Source organism: Pinus tabuliformis, chromosome 3_2, assembly GCF_031772625.1.
Source record: "Pinus tabuliformis cultivar Carrire ecotype Pingquan chromosome 3_2, CPIR1, whole genome shotgun sequence".
Taxonomy (NCBI): Eukaryota; Viridiplantae; Streptophyta; class Pinopsida; order Pinales; family Pinaceae; genus Pinus; species Pinus tabuliformis.
In genome coordinates this window covers 1267193771-1267205416 of record NC_142302.1, presented here as the reverse complement: position 1 = coordinate 1267205416, position 11646 = coordinate 1267193771, and the positions used below count along the sequence as shown (strand labels likewise).

General features: G+C 35.1%; 1 long non-coding RNA gene across 2 annotated transcripts; it reads left to right on the top strand.

Annotated features, from left to right (window-relative positions):
- Positions 1-351: 351 nt before the first annotated feature.
- Positions 352-3350, top strand: LOC149185356 (uncharacterized). Of its 2 annotated transcripts, none has more exons than XR_016257837.1 (2): positions 352-841; positions 3090-3350. It is a non-coding gene; the product is annotated as an uncharacterized LOC149185356 (long non-coding RNA). The 2 variants fall into 2 exon arrangements; XR_016257836.1 differs by lacking the exon at positions 352-841 and adding an exon at positions 2762-2953.
- Positions 3351-11646: the final 8296 nt, after the last annotated feature.

Sequence of the window (11646 nt, the reverse complement as noted above, 5' to 3'; positions counted from 1 at the left end):
TTATTTTAAATTATTATTATTGTTATTGTTGTTAATTGTATAAAGAACTAACATATAAGTAAAATATTTATTAAATTTTTAAAAACTATCACAATATTCTTAATCATGGAGATTCTCCCCACTTTACCATGGAGATTTTTAACTTGTAAATAGGTTTTGTTAAAATACCATGGACTAATACCAATGCATATCAATACCACATGCTCAAAAAACCATAACTCGTTTAATTAGGCCGATAGCCCTTCCTTTGAAAGGGACCTTTCGTCGTCCTTCTCATTCTGACGCTGACACCTGGCGAACTGACAATTAGCTTCGTCTTCGTTCAGGCTTTTCTCATCTGACACCTGGCGGAGTGGGCATTTTTTCCCGTATTCGTTCAGGAAACGACTTAGCGGGTTTTTACGACACCATTACCTGCATATCGGCCTCAGGGGCGGAGGTATTCATGGATGCCGCCTCACTGACTGAGCCTACATCACGAACAAGCCGAAACCTCGAAGTTCTGGACTGGTGAGCCCTATCGCCCCTCGCAAGACGGAGAATCATACTAAGGGGGCATTCGGTGGGACATTTTCTTCTGCTAAGAATGGGCGCGCAGGGGTTGCACCTCGAACTGCTCTCGGTGATATTACGAATGGGGTCGAGTCCTGTAAGGCTCCAGCCTCTGCGGTTAAACAGAAGAAGGCGCGGGGGAAGAATGCGAAAATAGGTTCTAATCCGAGATGTGAACTAACGGAGGAGGAAAAGCAGAAGGCCAACGCTTGGGCTTGAGAAAGAATCGAGAGGGTTCAGTTTAGTGGTAAAGACATGGAGGTGTTGAAGGCAAAGATCGCAGAAGAAGGTATGTGGGTTTTCTAAGGCCAGTTCTCGTTTGTTGTTAGTTTGTGTTTGTTTTGTGGTTAAGGTTTGCAGGTGTTATATCACATTTCATATTTTAGGTAGATCTTTCATCTCCACTTATGGCAAGCCTCAGATCTAAAATCTGCTAGGTGTCTTATTCTTCGCTCGCGGGTAAATAATTATTTGATTTTGGGCTTACATAACTCCATGCCCGTTAGGCACCCACATTCTTACCTTCACTTGGGAGGTCTACATTGGTCACTGGCGAATTTTAAATCGTTGCGGTCTTTCTGCTTATGGTTTTTCTTGCTCAAGCCGCAGTAATAATCTATGTTACTGGAAACGTGGCCAGAGACCTATTTCTTGTTCCATTCTTGTTTTCGTGCTCATTCTCATCTTGACACCACATTAGAACATTAGTAATCATGGGGAGTGGGCTTCGCATTTAGCAACCTCAAAACCCTCTGTATCCATTTCTTATTACATTTTCGTTTCCCTTTTCTGGAATCGTAACTGGCTCCAAATGATTTGTCGGGCAATTTCTTGCAAATCCCTACATTTAGCAACCTCAAAACCCTCTGTATCCATTTCTTATTACATTTTCGTTTCCCTTTTCTGGAATCGTAACTGGCTCCAAATGATCTGTCGGGCAATTTCTTGCGAATCCCTACATTTTTGGGAGTGCACAATACTTGTACCCATGAAATATTTGACATTCTTAATTTCTTTGAGTCAAGTTCTTCAGAAGTAGCCTTTTTGGATGTGCACCAAAATTCGCTCTGCTTCTGGGGTTCACACTGGTGGACAAACCCTCACAAATGAGATTCTGTTAGTCTCATCATTTGTGTGATTATCCAAACTGCCACTTAAACACCCTGTTCATGTTGTGTTTGGCAGATGCAGGAGCACCCTTCTAATGCTAAAAGGGTCAAAATCAGGGAAATTTTCATTCAGCTCTTTAATTCTTTCTATTACTGTTGATAGGGTCAAAATCTGCATATTGTTTTTTTTATCATTTACCCAGTTGATAACTAGCTCTGAATCTCCCAGTATCTGGATTTGAGCAGTACCTTTCTTAATTGTTAAATTTTCCAGTATCGAAAATGCACTTAACTCTGCCCAGTAGTTGGTACCTTCTGCCAATGCAGCTTTGAAACAGAAACTATGGTTTTCCTTAAGAAATAACACACGTCCAGCACCACAAATCCCTGGAATTTATGGGAATTTTATGTCTCATGCATTTCAGATTCATATTTGCAATTAAAATATTAGATGAGGATAGTTCTTGACAGTAGAGGTGTTTTCTTTATAATGAACTATTTCTTTTATTCTGGGCTCTTCACATGCTTGGTGATGCATGTTAGAGTGCCAAGTATTCTGAGTTGAGTTATTTTAGTTTCATATTGTCTACATATGGCTCTTGGGCCTTTACTCGGATTTTAGAAGTGCTATCATTTTCATTTTGGAGGACAGGTTTTTTCAGTCGACATTCTTTACTGTAGATTACAACTGTTGGCTTATAATGTGGATAGTTCATCTTTCTGAAAGGTAAATGAAATGGTGTCATTGGTTGCCATCGGAAAGTTTTTGTTGCCTAGATATCAAATTTCCTCGTGGTTTACTTACGTCAGCTGCTTCCTTAACTGTATTATTTTAATAGATCAATGGAGACCGCATTCGTAAATGTTAATCTGTGCTTTTTGTTGGTTAAATGATCTGTGTTTTGCAATACGAGAGAGCAGGTTGGGCTCTAGAGCCCAAATGGCAAGATTCCTTCTACATTAAACAACAAAAACATGTCAGCATTTTACCCTTAAATCTCATTCACAAACTTGAGTTTTATATCATTTGGATGTTCAGCTTTCGAAGATGCTCCAGACACTCACAATGGGTTGCTCTCAATTGCTTAGAAATTTGCAGATATGGACATAAATCCAATTCCAATATCAATTTACCATGTCCAATAATCTCAAGATTACAAATGATAAGAAACCATCATTACAGCCACCATAATAAAGAAATAAACTACACCTTGAGTCACAGGAAACAATATTTTGCAAAGAGAATAACATAAAAATGCGCCCTGAACAATTATTCAGAAAACTGAGGAACTGTGTAAGTAACTGTAATTCTTATCCTTAAACTTTCATCTTTTTCTGTTATAAATGTGATGGTGGTTAAATGAATGTATAAGATTTTTAATATTTATGGCCTTTTCTTATAAATTTTGGTTAACAATTGTTGTACAGGAAAGCACGGTGGCGCTAATGGAGATGAGGAAGAAGAGCCACAACATTGGAAAGAAGATCCTTGTGGCAATTGAGATTAGCAGCAATGCCCTCCCTTGCGAAAAAACCTGAGGATTTCTCATTAGGTCCTTCTCTAGAGATATTCAATATTTGTCATGCTTGTATTAGTAAGTTGGCCTCATGAGAGGTGCATAACACAAAAATGTGTACATTAGAAAAATTTCATTCAACTTGGAATATTGTTTGAAGTTCATTTTATAAGGATGAGGCATTGCTCACTACCAAAGAGTCTGAATTTGCATGATTGAAAAGCGCTGCTTGGATGATGCTACATGCACATGTTTACGAAAGAAAACTAGGTCTATGTGTTGCTTGTCTGTCAAACACGGATGTTTAGATCTGATATAACTGCCACCATTCATAATTTGACATATGACTTGCCTGCATGGTCTGTCAGCATATATCCCATTGCAAGAATGTGGCATTCAATACTGCAAAGATGAGTTGGTTTTCCTTGGTTGCATGAAGGTTAATTGAATTGGCATTGAACTGTTACCCATCTGGCAGTGTTCCTACTCATCATTTTGTGTATTGCATAATCATCTATCATTTCTAAAAAGTTCTACTTTTGTCTGGGATAATTTTATTGGGCTATGAAGGTGGTTATTATTAGGGGTCTGATTAGTCAGGTGATAAGATTTAGAAAGCTCGTGTTTGTCTAGTGGTAGAGAAAATTAGGACACCAAGCAAAAGTTATCAAGCAACCACAAATATGGTGTTAATATTTAGAAAAAGCGTAGTTATCACACGAAGCAACAGTGTGTGCTTTTCTTAAATATTTGCAACCAAGTGATTAAGAAAGTTGAGGTAAACTCTCTTGCTGATTCATCATTGTATCACCTTTTATTGAGTACTTGCCACACTCCCTTTCCTGGTTTTTTTGTTTTGTCCAGTATATGTTGGTTGATTATTGTTCTGCTAATACTGTTGTCAATCTAGGAGTGTATCAGTAGTGAGTTTGTGCATTTCCCTGTTCTTTCTGATGGTCATAACATAAATTACGGAGAACACATGAAATACTGTGATACTGTTGAGTAAACAATGAATGGGAATCAGTCCTGTAGTGTGCTTTCTTAAGTATTCATTGTGTATACACTATATAGTCAACTAATTTAATGTATATATGAAGTAATGTTCCATTAAATTATTAAGTTATTTGTGAAGGGTGGTTGTTACTCTGTTCATGTAAATATCAGCAGTTGTATTTTTTTCAGTAAACGTCTGCCTTGCAATTTTGAGATGCAGGACTGCAAATTCACATTTTTGGAGTTGATTGGGTTTATCTCTTATGTTTTTGTTATGTTTTTTTGTTGGGATTTTGGAATCAAATGAGTGGGCTTTTTGTCCATTATTTCGCTCTCTTTAAAAAGACTTCTATGAACGCTTTCTCATCCAATTGCACAAACCTATTTTTTGGTTCATCTATATAAATGATACTAAATGAATTTTATGAAAAGCAACTTACAATTAGTTAATGTTTTAGTTATAGTGTGAACCACCAATGTAAGTGATTTGTTTTAATATTTGCAAATCTAATTCCCCGCTTTTCAATTACCATGTAAAACACTGTAATTTACTTTTCCGCTGGTACACGCTGGTCATCGTGGTTAGTGCCTTCGTCACTACTGAGCTTTATATATGCTTGCCTATCTATATAGGTTTCCTCCTTTTACTAATCTTATCGGCCTCTCTTTGTACCTTTTGGGACAATTGCTAGTATGATACTTGTTCATAAGAGAATTTTCTAATTAATCAATTTTATAAAAACACAAAAATGACATAACTATTTTTTTAGATAAATCTAACTTTTGATCTCTAACTATTGCTAAGAATATTATAGAATATTTTGGGGAGATTAAATCTCTACAATCCACCTAATAATTATTGATAATTTAATTCGAGGATGCAAGAGTGAAAGGGGTTATCTTTTGCCCCAATGAAGAAAGAAAGATTCAAATTGCCTGAGGATTAAGAATTTCAACAAATAATCAAGTTGAGTATTTAGCATTATGGCGAGGTTTGGAATTGGCTTTCTTCAGAGATCTTCGTTAATTGTTGGTCTTTGGAGATTCTAAGATTGTAATCCATCAGATTATCAAATGTCAAGTTAATTGTGGACAAATTTGAATTGATTGAATTATATCATGTTAAAACAAATCTCAATATGGTGGCTTACTCTTTGGCTAATCAACGAGTGCAGTTAGTGTTAAGTGTGAAGCCAAATTCACCGAGGATTCTAGATCTCCAGGATGCTAGATCTTTCTACACCGCCATTAGTTTATAGAATCACATGCAAGATTCTAGATCCTCCTACACCGCCAGTGGTTTCTAGGTCATTCGAGATCTCCATCTGAATCACATACAGGATTCTAGATCCTTCTTCTGCTTCTATAAATTTGTAATTTCTCCTGCCAAGGAAGGCAAGCCAAGGCCCAAGCCTATTATGTAATGCAAAGTGATTTCTGTTCTCCAATGATTGTTTTATCTATTCCGTTGTTTCTGACTAAGTAATCTTGTTGTTTGTTCATTTGTCTGTCTCTGTGAATTATTCTCTGCTATTGCCGTCTAAGTCTCTGAGTATAAATCCGCTGTGTGTTATGTATGCTTTGGACTAACAACTGGTATCAGAGCCAAAGGTCTCCAGTTCGAAACACACCTGGCTTGCGTTGAGGGGGGAGATTGTTGTGCTCCCCGTTAATGGCGGTGTTGATCCAACGCATGTGCTTAACACTAGCGATATGTCTGTTTACTAACAGCGGCGGGTTTTGGTGTAACGACAATCGTGACTCCAACAGTTAGAACAATAAGTACTACGGATCGATAATGAAAATATAACACCAAAGGTATTACATTGATTACTCGAAAGCATTTTAATATGACTTTGATAACGAGGCGCATTACGCAAAGAATAAGGAGCTGGGTTATTTCATTTTATTCGGCCTCACATAACAATGGATCCATATTAAATGTGAAATCACGGTGGCATCCGAACGATTTGGAGAGTCGTGCCAATATGTCCACTTGGATCATTGATGTCATGTTGAGCTGGGCACATCAGACAATTGGTGCATGAATGATTTGACTTCTAAAGCAGCTCCAATGTGTGAAATTCCATTCTCTGCAATTGAATTTCAGTTTGTTGGTGTACATTGCAATGAAATTTGTTGTGTAACTTTTCCATGATGGTTCTTGCACATTCGGTATCAGAGATCACAGAAGGCGTTGATGGTGCATGTTGCGGGAATGTTGCAAGGAAGGAAGGCTCGATAATATTTATGGAACATTTGGGAGAGTCTGGAAACAGTGAAATTGCAATTAGAACTAGAAGTTTTCAAATTTGTCATCAATTCTTGTGCAAACTCAGTTATGGAGCGCAATTTAGGGGATGCAGAGGAGGATCTTGGCTTATCGCTTGCCAGGATGTCAGGGGCTTACTCTGATATCTCGTCATGCTGAGATAATAATGGCAGAATCTAGAGCTCAAAATGAATTACTCTCTCAATGTTTAGGTTTTTTGGAGCTTAAGTTGGATCGCCTTCATTTGGCGAATAAAATGCTTGAATTTCAGGTTGAAAATTTGGTGAGGGTTGAAGAATGGAATGGTGTTGAGGCACATAATCAATCAAATGAGAAAAACCTAGGGCAACTCAAGCTTGCATAACAAATGGAGGAGGGAAACAATGACGGTGTTGATGATCAAGAAGTCATCCTAGCTTAGATCGAACTAGAAGCAATTAATGCCTAGGTTGCTCCACTCATGGAGCAAATGTAGTCTCATTAAGTCTTTAGTTTTTTGTTATGTTATGTAGATATACAGTGTTTGTGGGTGTGTTTTGGAGAATATATGGAAGCAATCTATTCAAACTAGTAAGTAATTTGTAGCTCAGGGATAAATTGTGATGGTTTTTTATAGTTTTTTTTTTTTATAGTAGTAGCAGATTGCCTGGAATATGATGTACAAAGTTGTGGCCTTCAAACCAGGTTTTTATAATGCAATGAATATCTATTTCTTTAAAAAAAAGTTATTGATAATTAAATTAGAATCTGGAAGCCCGATTCCAAAATACATAATAACAAAAAATTACAATGTAACCCAATACAAAGGGCAAACTAGCGTATCGGTATAAAGTAAATAGTTGATAAACGGGCAAACTAACATAACGGTATAAAGTAAATAGTTGATAAATGTCCATAAACATCAACCCATAATAAACAACAGAACATTTACTTCATTTATTCACATTTAATGCAAAATAAAATAAAATACAATTGATGATGATGATGATGATGGTTAACGTCTGCTGAGACCAAATAATGGTCTATCGGACCTAAAGAAACAAATTATCTATTTTGATTTAAGATTTTATTCCTATGCTCAAAAAGCTTGGAGAGAAGCCTCCCGAGCTCACTATAATTTTGACATTGTAAAAGGCTAGGAAGGTCAGTAACAAAGATTGTGAAACTGAGATCTAATGTGGTTATACGCGGGGCACTCTAAGAGGAAGTGGTTTTCATCCTCGATGTTCCTATTCTCACATATATAGCAGATCCTTTCCGTCCATGGCGTTTTAGGAACTGCCCAACGACCTGTTTCACTATGGAGCTCATGAGAATTTGTTCTAATCTTTGCTATATTAATTTTATTCTTTGAGCTAGTTAAAATAGAGAGATACTTTTGATCTTCTAGGGTGGGGTTGATGACCTTCTTATAATAACTTAATTTTCTTTTAGCCCCTAAGTCTTTCTTACACCGCATTTTTTCTTTGAACTTAGAAGTAACAATATCTTTAATGTTATTTATGTTTTGCAAAACATCATTTTCGTTGATCTCCCAATAGTTTAACCAGGCCCTTGTGTCTTTATGCCACCCTCGATTGAGCCTTAGGTGGTTTTGGCTAGAATTTAAAGCTAGCTTAGGAAGTCTATGATCGTCTATGTTACTGATTTTGTGCTTGTACAACAGAAACCTAAGCATAGCTAGGCTCTCAATAGGGGAAAGACCTGCTTCTATAAAGAGAATAGGATAGGGTGTATTACTTTTAATTTTCAGGTTATAAGTTATAAAACGCTTCTGGATTTGCTCAATCTTTCTCCATGACTCTCTGGAGATGCTGCAACCCCAAACCTCACAGCCATATAAGATAACAGGAGTGACTAAAGTTTCAAAGAGGAACTTCTTTATTATACTATATCAATTTTCACACACATAATTTATCCCTTTTCTACCATCATTATATTTATTTTATCACTCATTTTATTTATTACATGATTGTTGTTTTGATTAATATTTATTATATTTGTTTTTAATCTTAAAATTCATTTTCTTTATTACATGATTTATTTTATCATTCATTTTCTTTATTACATGTTTTGATTAATATTTATTATATTTGTTTTTAATCTTAAATTTGATTGAATGACCCATATTTGTTTTATTTTTTATTAATTATGTTCAATATTCTTTTTTATTTTATTTTTAATTCTTATATTATTAGTAAAAATATGAATTTATTTTTGAAGAATTCTTCGCGAAAATCACATGGAGAAATTTTTGTCAACGCGTTTTGAACCAACCAGTGTGGTTCATCGTCAGGACAAGTTGAATGAGCAGATCTGGCTATGCACTTAAAATAGATAGGGGAGAATATCCAATGACTCAAATTGCACTTAAAATAGATAGGGGAGAATATCCAATGACTCAAATTTCTCAATAAGGTAACGGCTAAAAAGACAACAGCTGGATTTGACCTGATAACGGCTAGTTTGACCATGATAAGGGGTATTATATTAATTTATATTATTTATTTATTTATTTTATATAAAATAAATTTCAGTTATTAATATAGAATAAATTAATATAATATAATAAGTAAATCATAAAATAAATTAATTTCAAATAAATTAATTTTAAATATATTAATAAATCTAGATTAATTTAAAATGGTTAGAAATATATACTAGAATAAGTAAAATTAATATATTATAATAAGTAAATCATTAAAAAATAATAATAAATAAATAATTTCAAATATATTAATTAATAAGAATAAGAATAAAATTAATTTTGAATTGTTAGATAAAAATATTAGTTAGTTATCATGATCAAATTAGCCATTATAACTAACTAATATTTTTATCTAACAATTCAAAATTAATTTTATTCTTATTCTTATTAATTAATATATTTGAAATTATTTATTTATTTATTATTATTATTTTTCAATGATTTACTTATTATAATATATTAATTTTACTTATTCTAGTATATATTTCTAACCATTTTAAATTAATTTAGATTTATTAATATATTTAAAATTAATTTATTTGAAATATAATTTATTTTATGATTTACTTATTATATTATATTAATTTATTCTATATTAATAACTGAATTTTTTTTTATGATGATGATGATGGTGGTGGTGGTTAACGTCCGCTGAGACCAAACAATGATCTATCGGACCTAAATAAACAAATTATTTATTTTGATTTAAGATTTTATTCCTATGCTCAAAAAGCTTGGAGAGAAGCCTCCCGAGCTCACTATAATTTTGACATTGTAAAAGGCTAGGAAGGTCAGTATTGTAACAAAGATTGTGAAACTGAGATCTAATGTGGTTGTACGCAGGGCACTCTAAGAGGAAGTGGTTTTCATCCTCGATGCTCCTATTCTCACATATATGGCAGATCCTTTCCATCCATGGCGTTTTAGGAACTGCCCAACAACCTGTTTCACTATGGAGCTCATGAGAATTCGTTCTAATCTTTGCTATATTAATTTTCTTCTTTGAGCTAGTTAAAATAGAGAGATACTTTTGATCTTCTAGGGTGGGGTTGATGACCTTCTTATAATAACTTAATTTTCTTTTAGACGTTAAATCTTTCTCACACCACAATTTTTCTTTGAACTTAGAAGTAACAATATCTTTAATGTTATTTATGTTTTGCAATGCATCATTCTCGTTGATCTCCCAATAGTTTAACCAGGCCCTTGTGTCTTTATGCCACCCTCGATTGAGCCTTAGGTGGTTTTGGCTGGAATTTAAAGCTAGCTTAGGAAGTCTATGATCATCTATGTTATTGAGTTTGTGCTTGTACAACAGAAACCTAAGCATAGCTAGGCTCTCAATAGGGGAAGGACCTGCTTCTATAAGGAGAATAGGATAGGGTGTATTACTTTTAATTTTCAGGTTATAAGTTATAAAACGCTTCTAGATTTGCTCAATCTTTCTCCATGATTCTCTGGAGATGCTGCAACCCCAAACCTCACAACCATATAAGATAACAGGAGTGACTAAGGTTTCAAAGAGGAACTTCTTTTTATCCCACATTACGAGGTTTGCTGTTTTACAATTATTTTCAAGACCAAAATAATCTTTCCACCCCCCATTAATCCTTTTCTCAATGTTGTGGTTCCAGTTGAGCTTGTGATGGATATCAATTCCTAGGTACTTGTAAGAATACACTTCCTCCAAGTTATTATTGTCATACATAAAATTAGCGTAAGTGTCCTTCTTGGATTTGATAATCATAACTTTTGTTTTGTCAGTGTTAATAGTCATACCCATGGTAGAGCAGAAATCCTTAAGAAGCTTGAGTTGCTTATCAAGATCAGAAGGGCACCTTGCCAAAAGAACAATATCGTCAGCATAGAGAAGAAGGATAACGACTATCCCAGCTAAGATCGTGCCATCACATCCTGCTTCCTCTAAATAGCCTTCGAGCTTATCGATGTAAATGCCAAATAGGGTAGGGGAGAGGGGACAACCTTGTTTAACTCCGATGTTACACTTAATATCTTTCGACCACCCCTCATTGCTCTTTAGCTTGGCAATTACATTCTCGTATAACCTTATAGCAGCAACTCTCAACTCAAGAGGAACCTTTAGCTCTTCTAACCTATTCCAAAGGTTGTATCTAGGAACCGTATCGAAAGCCTTTTTAAAGTCCACAAAGAAACAAAATAAATTGGATTTATCATTACGAAATTCCTCCGCAATGATCCTAAGCGTAACAAGGTGGTCTGTTGTTGAGTGATGCCTTCTGAAACCTGCTTGGCCTTTAGCCCTCTTACCTTCACTTTCAAGCCATATGCTTAACTTCTTTTCCAGAATACTACCATATAACTTGGCTAAGAGAGGGCTGATCATAATTGTCCGATATTTAGAGGGGTTATTTGTATCCCCACTTTTAAAAATAGGGATAATGAGGCTCTCAGTCCAAGGTTTAGGGAACCCTTGCTTGATTGCTTGGTTGAAAAGCTTGTGGATGTGGGGGATGAGGACAGGACCTCCAATTTTTAAGATTTCCGCCTGGTAACCTTCAATGTCCTTAGCTTTCCCATTAGCGAGGCGATTAACCCCAAACTTAATGTCTTCTAAAGAGAAAACTTCTTTCGTTGTGAGCAGGGTTTCCAAATTATCCATGACATTTGGAGATTCATAAAGCTTTTTAAGATAAGAATTCCAATCGTGAAGAGAAATTTTATTATTATCCT